Source organism: Quercus suber, unplaced genomic scaffold (genome assembly GCF_002906115.3).
Source record: "Quercus suber isolate HL8 unplaced genomic scaffold, Cork oak 2.0 scaffold_279, whole genome shotgun sequence".
Taxonomy (NCBI): domain Eukaryota; kingdom Viridiplantae; phylum Streptophyta; class Magnoliopsida; order Fagales; family Fagaceae; genus Quercus; species Quercus suber.
The window spans coordinates 547164-563423 of NW_027069735.1; the positions used below are offsets into that span (position 1 = coordinate 547164).

The 16260-nt window shown below is 41.6% G+C and overlaps 1 non-coding gene across 1 annotated transcript; it reads right to left on the reverse strand.

Moving 5' to 3' along the window:
• Positions 1-512: 512 nt before the first annotated feature.
• LOC112003218 (small nucleolar RNA R71) lies at positions 513-619 on the reverse strand. The gene has a single exon (XR_002881936.1). It is a non-coding gene; the product is annotated as a small nucleolar RNA R71 (small nucleolar RNA).
• Between the last annotated feature and the right edge of the window lie 15641 nt (positions 620-16260).

Sequence of the window (16260 nt, forward strand, 5' to 3'; positions counted from 1 at the left end):
TAGAAGTGCATGCCCCGATCTAAACTATTAGAGTATACACTCTTTGATCCTAAAATTGAAAGAACCTTACATCAGCTCAGGAAAGAAAAGAAGAAAGAGGCCAACACATCTCTATCTAATATGGCTGATCAAGAGCAAAAGGCATTAAGAGATTAAGAGATTATGTTATGCCCTCGGTCAATGGAGCTACATCGAGCATAAGGAGGCCAGCCATACAAGCCAATAATTTTGGGATCAAGCTGGCAATCATTCAGATGATACAGCAGACTGTCCAGTTCGGGGCGCTGTCACAAGAGGATCCTAATGTCCATATTGCAAATTTCTTGGAAATTTGTGATACTTTTAAACATAACGAAGTGACAGATGATGTGATTCGACTAAGGCTTTTTCCCTTCTCACTTAGGGATAAAGCAAAAGTTTTGTTGAATTCTTTGCCACATGGCATCATTAGTACATGGGAGGAGTTGGCACAAAAATTCTTAGCAAAATATTTCCCTCCCGCAAAGACAGCAAAGCTAAGGAATGATATCACCACGTTCATCCAATTTGAGGGTGAATCATTATATGAAGCATGGGAGAGGTACAAAGATTTATTGCGAAGGTGTCCTCATCATGACCTTCCAACATGGCTTCAAGTGCAAACATTCTACAATGGTCTAAGAGCTACAAACAGGTCTATGGTTGATGCAGTAGCTAGTGAAGCTTTAATGAATAAAACTCATGAGGCAGCCTATGAACTTCTGGAAGAATTGGCATCCAACAACTATCAATGGCCTACAGAAAGAGTAATGCCAAGAAAGACAGCTGGAGTTTTAGAACTTGATGCACAAATGGCAACTTTGTCTCAACAACTAGGTAAAATGAATGTTAATACTATTCAAACTAATGTTGTTTGTGATCATTGTGCAGGAAATCATTCAAGTGTCAACTGCCAAGTGGGAAATCCTTTTTCCCAATCGAGTTATTGACAAGCAAATTACGTGTCAAATCTTCAATGTCAAAATAATCCATACTCGAACACGTACAATCCTGGATGGAGGAATCACCCCAACTTCTCATGGAGCAATAACCAAGGGCAGGCTAAACCACCTCAGCAATTTCCACAACAAGAGAAGAAGCCAACACTTGAGGACATGTTTATGCAATACATGCAGAAGACAGATGTGGCGATCCAAAACAACTCAGCTTCAATTCGTAATCTTGAGGAGCAGATCGGTCAGCTCTCAAGCATGCTCACAAAGAGGACTACAGGAACTTTGCCAAACAACACTGTCACCAATCCGAAAGAAAATGTAAAGGCAATATCATTGAGAAGTGGACGAAAATATGAGGAGCCAAAAGTAACAAATGCCAAACAAGATGAAGCTGTGGATAATGAGGAGTCAAAGATGAAGGAAGCCGAGTCAGAGATGAAAGAAGTGGAGCAAGCTGAGAAGACTAAGGAGAATGAAAGAGCTTCAAAATCCAAAAATTCCAGGGAAGTTACTTTTGAGACTTATTCTCCTTCAATTTATGATCCACCAATTCCTTTTCCACAAAGATTAAAAAAAAATAATGTGGATGATCAGTTTTCTAAATTTCTAAGTATATTTAAGCAATTGCATATTAATATTCCTCTCATTGAAGCTTTGGAACAAATGCCTAAATATGCTAAATTTTTGAAGGATATTACATCAAAGAAGCGAAAATTGGAGGAGCATGAAGCAGTAATGCTGACAGAGGAGAGTAGTGCAATCTTACAAAAGAAGCTGCTGCCTAAGCTGAAAAATCCGGGGAGTTTCACTATCCCTTGCATTATAGGAAAATCTTATTTTGATAGAGCTTTATGTGATTTAGGGGCAAGTATTAATCTAATGCCTCTCTCTGTTTTCAGGAAATTGGGTCTTGGAGAAGTAAAGCCAACCACTATCTCTTTACAATTGACGGATAGATCTATTAAATATCCAAGAGGAGTCATTAAGGACGTATTAGTAAAAGTTGATAAGTTCATCTTCCCAGCTGACTACATTGTCCTTGATATGGATGAGGATGAGGAGATCCCTTTGATATTGGGTCGACCTTTCCTTGCGACGGGGAGAACCTTAATTGACGTCCAACAAGGAAAACTTGTTTTGAGGGTCGGAGAGGATGAGGTCACTTTTGATGTATTTAAGCCTATGAAATTTCCTTCCGAGACACATTCTTGTTTTCAAATAAGTGACCGAGACGTGATCATGGCTGATGAGACTTGTGCAATTGATTTTCTAAAGTTACCACTTGAGGTATGTCTTACTCGCTCTACACTTGTTAAATTCAATGATGAAGAGATTAAAGAGTGTGAAAGATATTTGGAGGCTACACACTCTTTCCTCCTTCAATGCAACCAAAAGTGGAAGACTTAAAATCATATCAGCCAACATCTCCACCAGAAGAACCACCTAAACTTGAGCTCAAACCGCTTCCATCAAATTTAAGGTACACTTTCTTAGGCCAAGACTCTACTTTTCCAGTTATTATTAACAGTTCTTTGAGTGATGTAGAGGAGGAAAAGTTGATTAGAATCTTGCGGGAACACAAAATGGCTTTGGGTTGGACCATCTTTGACATCAAAGGAATTAGTCCTTCAATTTGCACACACAAGATTTTAATGGAGGATAAATATAAGCCAATTGTCCAACCCCAGAGAAGATTGAATCCATCAATGAAAGAAGTGGTGCATAAAGAAGTGCTGAAGCTATTAGATGCCGGAATTATTTATCCTATCTCGGACAGCGCATGGGAAAGCTGCGCTCTCAGTGGTCAGGACCGTTTGTGGTAACCCAAGTTTTTCCCTATGGGGCGATTGAAGTCCATCATGAACAAAAAGGGACATTTAAAGTAAATGGAAAGAGATTAAAACCCTATATGGATGGAGACTTTAACTCAGAAAAATGCTCCATCGATCTCATCTGTAAAAAAGGATGAGAGGATAACATCTAACTACAGACGTTAAATAAAGCGCTTTTAGGAGGCAACCCAAGTTTTTTTTTTTTTTTTTTCCTTCTCTTTATCTTATTGTTTTTTTTTTCCTTCCATTTTGTAGGAATAAAGAGACCAAAGAAATCTTCAATGGGTACACGGCTGCACCTCAAGGAAAAATATTCAATTAAAAATCAGGGGAGCATCTCTTCTCCTTTCTCATTCTTTTATTTAGTTTTTCTTCTTTTTTTCCCATTGAGGACAATGTGAAATTTAAGTTTGGGGGAAGGGAATTTATTTTATTTATTAAAAAAAAAAAATTGCCTATGATAAGAATATGGTTGAAAATTCTTATAATTTTTAGGAATCGTTCTCATTGCTTAAGTCTAGTTATTAATTCTTTACTTGATCTTGTTTAATTTGATATGATCATTAATCATTGTGCATACCTAGAGAAATTTGATGTGAATTTTGTAAATTTGGATGATCTCTACTTATTCTAGAACTTGTTGAATTACTCTCATGGAGAATCTTATACAGAATATTACTTGGGAAGTGATTTAGGCATTCTTTGAATCGATTGAGACTTTCAAGCTTAACTCTTTATTATCTTTATCCCTAGTTACCCAATTGATCTATTCTTAAACTAGGTTGAAGAATAGAGAACGATATATGCGTGTTTAAAGAAAAAAAAAAAAAAAGAAGAAGAAGAAGAAAATTGTACAAAGTTCCATTTACTCCAATGTTTTGAGTTGCTTAGTAACTAGGGGTATTCATTACCAATGTTTACTCTTATGTTAAACCGTAACTTGAAATATGAGTATGTAAAAGCACTTCAAGTTTGTGACTTGTTGAGTAACTGGGTGCATCCATCACAAATGCTTGCATTCACGTCAAAAGATAAGTGACGACTTGAAGTAAGAAAAGTAAAGAAAAGAAAAAAAATTGATGAAGAGAGGTATTTTGAGATATTCAAAGGACTGAGAAAAATTTATATTTTAGAAGTGAGAGTGCTCTATTTGCTTACGATTCTGTTATGATTCTAAAAAAAACACTTTACTACTTGTTACGATTTTGTGCGCTTGCAGATTATTTTACGCAAATAAGAGCCAAGGACGAGGCGATGAGAGCTAGGGTGGAGGTGGAAAAGGCCAAGGAGAGTGCGGAGGAGGTCAAAGAGCAGGCCGAGTAAGAGGCTTATGATCTGGGGGTGGCCGAGACTGAGGCCAACCTTAGATCCCAAGTGCTGGGGGTGTGCAGGCTCTATTGTTCTCAAGTTTGGTTTGAAGCCCTCAATCAAGCTAGGGTTGAGGCTTCATTTGAACTGAGGAGATTGGAGAGTTTGTACTGCCCCTTTGCTCTTCGAGAATCTACTTTAGCTCGCTCTGAAGCTGATACCGCCCCCGTAGCAGCGGAGGCCGGCCAAAACGGCACCAAGGATGCTCCTACTTCCATTGAAAAACCTGCCGAGGAAGCTGAGCTTTCTAGGGTGCCCGAAAAAGTGAAAGACACGAGCCAGAATGTACCCCAGGGAGTGATGAAGCCCGCAGCTGATCCCTAAGCTCCCCCAGCTGAGAAGGAGGCCTCCGAGAAGGTGGAGTCAGCCTCTAAGCCCCTCAAAGCCGCCCCTCTGAGCCAAACCTCTGAAGCCCCTGATACAGCCTCCCAGCAGCCTTCCAAGGACAAGCTAACTATCAAGTTGAAGAAATAGGCTGTTTTTTACTTACTTATAGCTGTAGTTGTCTTTTCTTTTTTTTCTTTTTTTTTTTTTTTTTTTGTAGTTGGGTTATTGTAATGAAACTGCTTTCTGTAATGAAATATTTTTTTTTTTTTTCTTTTTTTTTTTTTTTTTTTGTAGTTGGGTTATTGTAATGAAACTGCTTTCTGTAATGAAATGTGTGCATTTCTTTGAATGATGTGGCCCTTTGGTTATGTGATTTGTATCCTTACCAATGTTCAAATGATCCCAGCAGTGTGACACGTCTTTTGTTGAACGGATGATCAAAAAATACTAAGCCCATAATGTAAATATCAACTTAAGTTTTAACTAGTAACTGAGTAATTTTGGTAAGGCAATTTGCCACAAAAGAATTTAAGTTCGCAATGTAAATCTCACAGTATTTGTAAGGACAAAACACTAACTTTTAGGTTCATTACAATATTGACTATAGATAAAAGAATTATAATGCAGACTATAAGGGATAAAGTAAGCCCAGTGTACCTTGAAATGCTTTAAGTGATGCTCATGGAGCTAGGCTCCATTTTGGGCTCCGTTTATGGCTTAGCTGAACATCTCAAGCAGTTAATTTCTCCCAAGGTTGTGGTTCGGGGGTCCATGTGATAATTTGGTTCTGTTTAATACTTGGATAGGTGCCACAAGTTATTAGTTTCCCTAAGGCTTGTGGTCCGAGGACCCATGCAAGACCTTGGTTCTGTCTAGCACTAAAATAATTGCTGGAAGTTATTAGTTTCCCCAAGGTTTGAGGTCCGAGGACCCATGCAAGACCTTGGTTCTGTCTAACACTTAAATAATTGCTGAAATGTATGACACGTAATTGAAATAAGTCAAAGTGCAGACAAAACTGTTTTCGTTAATAATAATACCTTCTTAGGTTGTTTACATTCCACGGGCGAAGTATAGCTTTTTCATCTATGTCTTCTAAATAATAGGTACCTATTCCTGCCACTGAGGTGACACGATATGGTCCTTCTTAGTTGGGCCCCAATTTTCCTCAGGATGGGTTTTTGGCACTACCTAAAACCTTTCTTAGCACCAAGTCTCCTGGTGCCAATGGTCGTTGCTTCACATTTGCATCATACCCTTGTTTGAGTTTCTAATGATAGTAGGCTAGCTGGATCATCGCCCTTTCCCTTCTTTCTTCAATTAAATCTAAACTCTCTCTTAGCAGTTCATCGTTGTTGCTCAAAGAAAAAGTGCTCGTCCTCACCGTTGGGAAGCAAGTTTCTACAGGGATGATAGCTTTGGCCCCATAAGTCATGGAAAAGGGGGTTTCTCCTATTGATAGATGTGGTGTAGTCCGATATGTCCACAAGACGTGTGGCAGTTCCTCTACCCATCTTTTCTTCGCATCGTCCAATCTCTTTTTCAGCCTATTAACTATGACTTTGTTGACCGCTTCGGCCTGACCATTTCCCTGGGGGTAGGCCGGAGTGGAATATTTGTTTGTAATTCCTAAGTCGCAGCAGTATCTTCTGAAGGCCTTGCTGTCAAATTAAAGGCCACTATTCGAAATGAGGGTATGGGGGACCCCAAATTGAGTAACAATGTTCCTCCAAATGAACTTCTTAGCATCCATGTCCCTGATGTTAGCTAGGGGCTCGGCTTCGACCCATTTGGTAAAATAGTCTATGCCGACCAGAAGATATCTCTTATTTCCTGCTGCTTTAGGAAAGGAGCCTACGATATCTAAACCCCACTGAGCGAACGGCCATGGATTGGAGATAGGATTGAGGACTCCACCCTGTTGGTGGATGTTCGGAGCAAACCTTTGGCATTGGTCACATTTTCTGACGTACTTTTCGGCTTCCTTGCACATTCTCGGCCACCAGTATCCTTGAGTGATGGCTCTGTGAGACAGAGATCTTCCTCCTGTGTGGCTCCCACAAACTCCTTCATACAATTCCTCGAGTAGTAATTTTGATGCTTCAAGGTGTACGCATAGCAGATACAGCCCAGAATAGGAGCGCTTGTACAACTTGTGATCCTCAGAAAGCCAGAAACGAGGAGCTTTTCTTCGTATTTTTTCTACCTCTGATTTCTCTTCAAGTAGTGCATCATTTTTAAGGAAATTCACTATAGGATCCATCCAGCTCGGACCCACCCTGACCTGATGGATATGGATCATGTTCATCTTGACTCCATCTACCCTGCATAAGTCCTCGACAAGGATGGTTCAAGGTAATTCCTAGGCCGAGGAGGTGGCAAGAGTGGCCAATGAGTCTGCATGCGTATTTCCACTCCTAGAGACATGTGACAAGTTGAAGAATTCAAAATCTGATTGCAAGCACTTGACCTGACCTAGGTACTCTTGCATTCTCACATCTCTAGCCTCTAACTCCCCCCTCACCTAGCCCACGATTAATCTCGAGTCCGAGAATACTTCTATTGCCTTTCCGCCTATTTTCCACACCATGGTCATTCCTTGCAGTAAGGCTTAATATTCGGCTTCATTGTTTATGGCCGAGAACCCTAATCTCAAGGATTTCTCTATGGTAATCTTCTCAGGAGATATTAGGACCAGCCTCACTCTGGATCCCCTTTGGTTTACTGCACCATTAACATATACTTTCCAGCGTGAGGGTCCTCGGGCAGAGATTGTGCTAACCAATTTTTCATCAATGTTTTGTTCCTCTGTTACCACTTCTATCGGTGGCTCGGCAAATTCGGCTACCAAATCAGCAAGGACCTGCCCCTTGACGGAGGTCCGGGGCATGTATTTGATATCAAAAACTCCTAGGATTGTGCTCCACATGGCAATTCTCCCTGTGTAATCAGCACTTTGGAGCACAGATTTGAGTGGAAGTTGAGTTAGAACAACCACTGTGTGCGCTTGGAAGTAATGGGGGAGCTTTCGCTTGGCATGCACTATTGCCAAAATCGCCTTCTCCAGTGGTAAATAACGCACCTCAGCCTCATGTAACGATTTACTCACATAATATACTGGTTGTTGTATGCCTTCATCAACTCGTATCAACACCAAGCTTGCAGCATGAGAAGCCACCGCGATATAGGCGAACAAAACCTCATCGGCCTCAGGGCTAGACATGATGGGTGGTCGTGATAGGTATTCTTTAAGTTGTTGGAAGGCCAAAACGCAGTCCTTGGACCACTCAAATCCTTTCCATTTGTTCACTAGGAGGTAAAATGGTCGGCACCTGTCTGCAGATCTGAAAATAAATCGATTCAAGGCTGCGATCATTCTGGTGAGTTTTTGAACTTCTTTAGGATTCCGAAGAGGTTGTAGATTTTGGATTGCTTTGATCTGATCTGGGTTCACCTCAATTCCCCTATGAGTCACCTAACCCAAAAATTTGCCAGACCCGACGCCAAATGAGCATTTGGAGGCATTGAGACGCAGTTTGTGTTTTCTTAAAATGTCAAAGATAATTCCGAGGTCTTCCACGTGCTCAGATGTTACTTTACTTTACTTTTTACCACCATGTCATCTATGTAGACCTCTATATTCTTGCCCAGTTGTGACTCAAACATTTTAGTCATCATCCTTTGGTAGGTAGACCCCGCATTCTTCAAACCAAAGGGCATCACTTTGTAGTGGTAATTTCCAATAGGAGTCATGAATGCTATTTTCTCTTGATCACCCAGAGCTAGCGGTATTTGATTATAGCCTTGAAAGGCATCTAGGAAGCTCATCCGAGGATGGCCTACGGTCGCATCTACTAGCTGGTCTATCCGAGGCATGGGGAATGGGTCTTTTGGATATGCCTTATTTAAGTTTGTGGAGTCTACACAAACTTACCACTTTCCACTTTTCTTCTTTACAACCACGGTGTTAGCCAACCACTCAGGGTAGAATACCTCCTTGATAGCCCTTGCTTGTTTGAGCTTTCTCACCTCGTCTCTAACGACGTCAACGTGCTCTCAGGATGGGCACCGAGGTGGTTGTATTTTGGGAGAGGCTGAGGGATTTACATTTAAGTGGTGACATATGAAGTTCAGATCGACTCCTAGGGCATCATAAGCGTCCCACGCGAACACGTCAACGTTTTTTCTCAGGAAAGATATCAATCCTTCTTTTTCCAAAGGGGGCAGTTGAAATCCCACTTGAAAGAACCTTTCCAGGTCATCGCCAATGGCCAATTTCTCGAGACACTCACATTCTGCCTCTTCAAACGGTGTATTAACAGGCGATGCCAGGTTCTTTGATTGCTATGAGTTTTCCTGAATTGGGGCCGAGGACTCTGCACTCGGCCAACGTGAAATGGCAGCTACCAGGCACTCTCTTGCCATAGCCTGGCACCCTCGAATTTCTAGAACCCGGCCCTCAAATAGGAACTTCACCTTCTGATGCAAGGTAGAAGCAACGGCTCCTAAGCTGTGAAGCCAAGGTCTGGCCATGATGGCAGTGTAGGGGGAGTAAGTATCCACCACAATGAAGTCGACCTCCACTATCTCGAGGCCGGTTTGCATAGGTAGTCTAATCTAGCCCTTTGGTATGACAACCTTCCCATCAAAGCTCACCAATGGGGAATTGTAAGGCGTCAAATCTTCTGGCCCCAGCCTTAGCCCCTTATAGAGATCGAGGTACATGATCTCGACTCCACTACCGTCGTCCACCATTACCCTTTTCACGTCGTAGCCCCTAATCCGAAGAGTGATTACCAACGCGTCGTCGTGGGGTTGGATGGTACCGATTTTGTCTTCCTTAGAGAAACTCAAGACTGGATGAGTATGTATTTTAGGTCTTTTCAACTCCGGGCCAAAGTCATTTGTAGGAAGCCGAGCTACAGACATCACCCTGGAAGGGCACGAACCTGTCCTCCCCGGAGTAGCGAAGATTACATTGATTGTTCCTATGGGTGGTCTTAAGGGAGTATCTCTCCTGGACTACTGGTTTGCTTGGCTTTGATGGCCACTGGAAAGATGTAAACGATGCTTTAGTTTCCCTTCTCGGACCAACTGATCCAGGTGGCTCCAAAGGTTCCTGCAGTCTTCTATGGTGTGGCCGTGGTCCTGGTGGTACCGGCAATACAAGCTTTGATTTCATTTCATTGAGTCTCTAGCCATCTTCTTAGGCCACTTGAAAAACGGCTTGTTCTTTATTTTCTCCAAAACTTGATGTACTGGTTCTCTAAATATGGCGCTGACTGTCCGCACATTGGCTATTCCAGATTGCCCCGCGAAGTCCCTCCTCGGCCAGTCATTACTGTATCGGTCCGACCTGAAATCCCTGTTCTTTTGAGGGATAACCTTCTCTTTCCCCTTCCCTTGCAACTAGTCTTCTTCTACTCTTTTGTATTTGTTAATCCGGTCCATAAGCTGACGTACACTGGTAACAGGATTGCCCGTCAAGGATTTCCTCAAGTTGTGCTCAGTTAGGAGACCGCTTTTGAAAGTGCTAATAATGACGTCATCAAAGTTTCTGTCCATCTCATTATACATCTCCCAATATCTATCCAAGTACGCCTTCAGATTTTCTCCCTCATGCATGGATAAAGACAATAATGATCTTAGAGGCCGTGGAACCCTGCTATTCATAATGAAGCTAGAGCCAAAAGCTTGGGTGAGTTGCTTGTAGGAATCTATGGAGTTCGTTTTCAAGCCGTTGCACCACCTCATCTCTATGAGTCCTAGGCTGGACAGGAAGACCTTGCACATCAAAGCTTCATTCTTAGAGTGGACGGCCATCCTTTGATTAAACTGGCTCACACGCTCCCTGGGGTCCGTTCAACCATTGTAAATGGTGAATATAGGCTAATGGAAATGCTGAGGTAACCTAGCCCCTTCTATCTTGTGTGTGAAGGGTGATTTAGAGATGTGATCCAAAGCCTTGCTCATGGCATCATTACCCAGGCCCCCTGCAAGACGAGCTCTTGTGTTCTCGCCTATGGTGGTGTTCGTTTTCATAAGAGAAGGTCTCACTTGGGGGAGTTCTTAATCTCTATCTGTAACTGCTATCTTTTTCATCATTAGAGGATACGCCAGAACTTGAAGGGGACCGCCTTCGCTGTGCATGAGGTAATCTCCGTTTCAAGTCATCTATCTCCTGCTGCATGGCTTGATTATCATTTGGTCTCTGGGATACGCGACTGCCCACTTGGGAGTGGCTTCTGCTCGTCTGGGTAGTATGCACTGCCCTCTCGATTCCTTTCGTTCTCCTAATTTTGTTCATGTTCAGGACTAGGAAAATTACCCTACAGCTGAGATCCTATAGGTTCAGTCCATTGGGGAACTCCTTGGTGTGGGTAGCCTAGTGTGGACCTGATCTTACCATCTCTAACTATTGCACTCACAAACGCACAAATTCTTCCCACAGACAACACCAATTGTAGGGGCTGGGTTTGGGCACTTTTCTTGAGGAATAAGTGAACTCAAGCCCAGTAGGCCCAATACAATAAATTTATAGAGAATGGGTTGAAGAATTTAGTTTTGGTAAGTATAGCAACAATTGAAGATGGTTTGGAGAATGATTAAGTAGAATGAATTTGGACTGGGGCAAGCAATTCAATCCTCGGTACAAGTCCGAGGAGCTTCCACTTGGTATTTCTTAAGTTATAATGTCAATGGTTACAAAGCTAATACAGATTGCTACAGTGTTTTCTCTCTCGAAAAGCTCTTTCGATCCCCAATTCTTAGAGCTTCTTCCTCCTTATATACTACTCTCCTCCTTTATTTCCACCATACACGTGTAGGTCAGATCTGTTGTTGATTGTCTTTGTCACATCAACTTCCTATCAAAGCTCCTAGGTAGTAGCTGTGAGTCAAAGAAGCTGCTGTTCAGGTATCATTTCCACATTAATGCTGCCAGAGTGTTAGTTGTAAAGCATCTAATGTGGAGGCTGCAGCTTTTCTTGGAATTGCTCTACCGCCATGCTCCTGTGCGCTTGCTTGCAGTACTTGTCCCCTCCCCTAGGGCACTCCAAAAGATTATTTTTGTTGGCGAGTCTCTTTATATCAGCCTCGGCTTTACCTAGCCGAGGACAGGATTGTCCTTTGCACTGTTTCCTTGGCGGCCATGATTACCGTTATATTCTTCATATGCGATTATGGGCCTTGTCGTGGGTTTCAGGCCTAGTATAGGAGGTGGATGCGCAATATTGGGCTTTATGACCCCACAATAGTAATTTCAAATTATAATAAATGCTCTAAATTGACCTTTACTCAAAAAATAGAAAAGCCTCACGCGCGTGCTCAAAGGCTAGTAAATAGTTAAAAGTTAACGTTAAACTATTAAATGATTGTTTATAAAAAATATATATATGTGAAACTTAAATAGAAAATTATACTTTGTTAACAATTATTAATTTGAAAAAAAAAAAGGAAGAATAAAGAAAATTTTCAAATTTTTATATTTTTTTAATATAATTTATGAAAAATAAACATTCACATAAAATTTATTTAAATATTTTAAATAATATTAATTATGACATTATTGGCTTGACCATCTGTTTGACCTCGGTCAGATCAAAGACTGATAAACAGACTTTTTTTCAGTTCTTTGTCCATTCTAATTTTTAAAATCATGCTTTCTATAATTAGAAAAGACCAAGAAATACCAACCATTTGAACTACAAGATTCTTCAAGTCTAGCCAACCACTTTTACAATACATCTTATCAAATGTAAGTTCCTATTGATACAACATAACCACATGTGTTTACGACTAATATCAAACCTGTAACTTGTTTGAATTTTAAAGTCCATGATTGAAATACCAAAATACGATTCTGCATACTAAGAGCATTCTCATCAACAATTGCAAAATTTTTAGCATTTAAAATCTCAAAACGCTACTTTTATAATTTTAACACCTCATTTTACAATATACCAAACATCAAAACTTCTATTTTTTTTACAACTTCATTTAAAAATTATTTCTTTATAATTTTTTATTCCTTTTTTATTTTTATTTTTTTCAACCTCTCTCTCTGGTCTCACTGTCTCTCTCTCTCCCTCTCGGTCTCACTGTCCCTCTCTCTCCCTCTCTCCCTCTTGGTCTCACTGTCTCTCCCTCTCTCCCTCTTAGTCTCATTGTCTCAACCCAGCAATCATGCCCACCACCGGCCACTGGCCACCACAATTCCAACAACCACTACAACGATCAGAGACCCACACCGATCAAGTCGATGACCCACGCCGATGAGACCGATCAAGTCGACGATCCACGCCAGTCAACTCAACGATCCACATTGGTCACATCAATGATCCACGAACGCAAACCCACGAACCCAAATCCATGAACCTAGACCCACAAACCTAGACCCATGAACTAAGACCCATAAACCCAAACCCACAAAATCGCTGGAGCACATCGCCAGAGCACATCAGACCACGACCCACGACCATCACCGAAGCACAATCATCAGCAGAGCACATTCATCGACGAACCATATTGGCAAAGCACAAAGAGAGAAGAGAGAAGAAAGAAGTGAGAGAGGAAATAGAAAGATAGAAGAGAGAAAGCCGTTGAGGTGAATAAAAAGGAATTTTTCTTTTACAATCCAGCTACAGTGCAGTCTCAAATATGAGATTGTACTATAATTGAATCTTAAAAATTTTAAGATTTAGCAGCTTTAATGTAGAGGTGTTTTTATCTAAAAAATAGCATTTTTAGCATTTGAGAGCTTTAATGTGAATGCTTTAATGTGGGTTCTTTTATTTTTTTAGGATTTAGGCCCAAGTAGAAATAAGGATCCTGGGCCTAGTACTGATTGTGTTAAGGGACTGGGTTTGGTTCACCGCAACTAATTAGGCTGATTTCGAACTAGGTGGTGCACAGAGCATGAATCCTACAACACATACATGCTAACAAACAAGAAATATTTGCATTGAATAATAAGAAACTGCAAAGGAAGAAAGCCGTAAAGGAAAACACAAAACAGGGCGTTGGGGATCCTTAAAACAATGTAAAGTATTCCATTAATTTCTTAATTGCATAATACACTATGCTCACTAGGATGTGTTACAAGGTCCAAATAAGTTCAAAAATCACAGACTTAGATGGCTCTTCAGGCCTCTAAGACTTGCAAAGTTTGAATCCCTTTGAATCCAAGTGTGTTCTCTAATGGATGTCTAAGGATACCGGGCAGTATTCCCCTCTCTTTTCTCTCTTTCTTTAAATTTTGACAGAGCTTTCTCAAGGTTTTTTACTCTAATTCACTGTTACTGAATGCCTTTCACTGTTGGCTGCTTCTCCTTTTATAGTGTCATTCTAGGGTTTCCGAGGTACCACTGATTCCCTCCATTTGCTCCCCTGGGTACCAGAACTAATGTTGCATCAGCAACATTAGTGGCTGGTCCCTTCCTCATTCCTCATTATTTTCTTCTTTTGGGGTTTCTTTCTCAAAAGTCTCCTGCTATCTTTCCATTCTGGGATGTCCCTAAAAGCTGACCTTGGGTCTCTCTTCTTTCAAGGCTTCTAGATCCCATCTTTTCAGACTCAACTATCGGCTGCCTTTCCTTTTGTCATTTTTCCCAAGTGAGCTGATTCCTCCCTGCCAAGTTGAAAGCTCCCCAGCCACCTTCCTTTATGGCTCTTATTTCTGGGTTTCCCGAGGTACCATCCCCTTATTCATGAATTGTTGGTTCCCGAGCTTTCTGATTCTTTTCTACATCATTGGGTGATCGATAGGGACGTATCTTCTCTTGTTCCTTGTGTTTCTTGGCACCCTACTGAACTATCTTTATCTAAACCAGGCTTTGCTGCACATCCCGAAGACCCCAAGCACCTAGGAATTCCCAAGTATCTTAGCCTAGTGATTTTCCCGGGCTCCCTAGTGATTTTCCTGAATTTTGAGGACTGGGTTGGGCTTTTTCTCTCCTTTATTCAACGAGGCTCGAAACCTACCCATCCCTAGGCCCGGGCCTTTCCATATGGACCCTTAATAGGTTTAGGCCTCTCATTTTCTTTTCTTTTTTCCTTATTGGATGCCCAAACGTCTTATGATTTCAATCATTTGTGTTATTTATGGGGTTTGATACAACATTGTGATTTTTTGGACCTCAACATTTAGCCCCCCAAGCTCGTGGGTTGCCTACAGCCCACGTGTGAGTAGACCAGAATCTTAATTTCCATATGAGTTCTTTCCTGCTATTCTAATTGGCTTCAGAGTCCTTCTTCTTCATTTCTTAGGATACTAGCTCTTTCCCATCCTCAAGTATCCTGGTTTTTACATGTTGCACTTCTTTTACAACTTCCCCCTTTGCACGGAACATGGCAGTTTTGGAGTAAAATTTCCCCATCCACTTTTTATGTTCCCCGTAACTCCCATTAATAACTGCCCATAACTCCTTCTTTTAAGAAAATTAAATATTGGAAACTGGCACGTTTTTCTATTCATCGTCTTCTCCAACTGTCCCCACGCCATTATTGCCTGTTTCTTTAAATCATCTTTTTCACTTCTAGATATTTTATCTTCAACCTCTTCCTTTTCATTCTAGCTTCTGTTTTTGTGTTTCCTTTTCTCTGTCGTTCACTCCTTTAATGTCCCTATTTCCTACTGTATTTGCCATTCCATGGCTTCTTCTTCCTCACGAAAAAAGAAGGAGCGTACTCCTAGTCCTTTTGAGGGTGAAAGCTCGTCTGGGTCTGCATAGGGTAAGACGCAGGAGGTTGTGAAGTGCCCTGCCTTTCCTTTACGAGATCCTTGGTATACTCCCAGCTTGTTCTTTCCTTAGGTGTCCCACGGTGAGGCCCCTCCTTCCTCTCACGCTTGGGTGTTTTCTGGCCAATTTGGGTTTGCCAGTTCCACCCAAGCTCCAAATCCAAGGGAGATTTTAGATCTGCAGATTAGGTGAGGATCTCATGAGGCGGTCCCCATTTTCTTCGACTTTGTTTCGGGGAAGATTACTGGCTAGCCCATTTGTGTGGATAGGGAGCTTTCTGATGAAGAATTCGTTGGTTGCTTGGAGCATGCTGGGATCCTAAAGTCGGTAGTGATTTCCAGGAACCTCGAAGGCTTTAGGGATGCCAAGGGCCTTAGACATTTGGTGCGCCGTTGGTGCCTTTCCCTTCACACCTTCTTCTTTTCAGTTGGTGAGCTTACCATCACTTTGGAGGATGTGGTCAACAATTTCCTTCTCCTAGTGTTTGGTGATGCGAGTCCTTTTGATATCTACCTTTCCAACAAGGACCTCAAGATTTAAGACAAGCTTTTCAGTCATTTTGGCGGGCGTACTACTTCTTCTGGGGGGAAACTGGCCAGGATGGGCAAATGGGTCATGAATCTTTCCTGAGAGAAAGACAAGGTGGTCAGGCGAGCCAGGTTCCTGGCACTTTAGCTCAGTAAGTTTCTATTCAGCGAGTTCCCCATGTGTGGGATTAAGTCTGCTTTCTTTCCCCTTGCCATCAGATTGGCCTGGGGTGCTTGGTATCCTTTAGCCTCCATGCTTTAGGTTATGTTTACTCCCAATTAGATTTGCTTCATGGGGATAAAGTCGAAGGAAACTCCTATTATACCATCACCTCATCCTTTCATTGTGCTATCTTCCAAGTGTTTATATGGGATAGGTCTTTCGCCACTTTGGCCAAGTGTAGGAATTTGAAGTATGTAAAGGATAAGTTTCAGGGATCCCCGAACGTGATCAAGGGTGTGTGTGGCAGTTCTACTAACAGCCACCCCATCA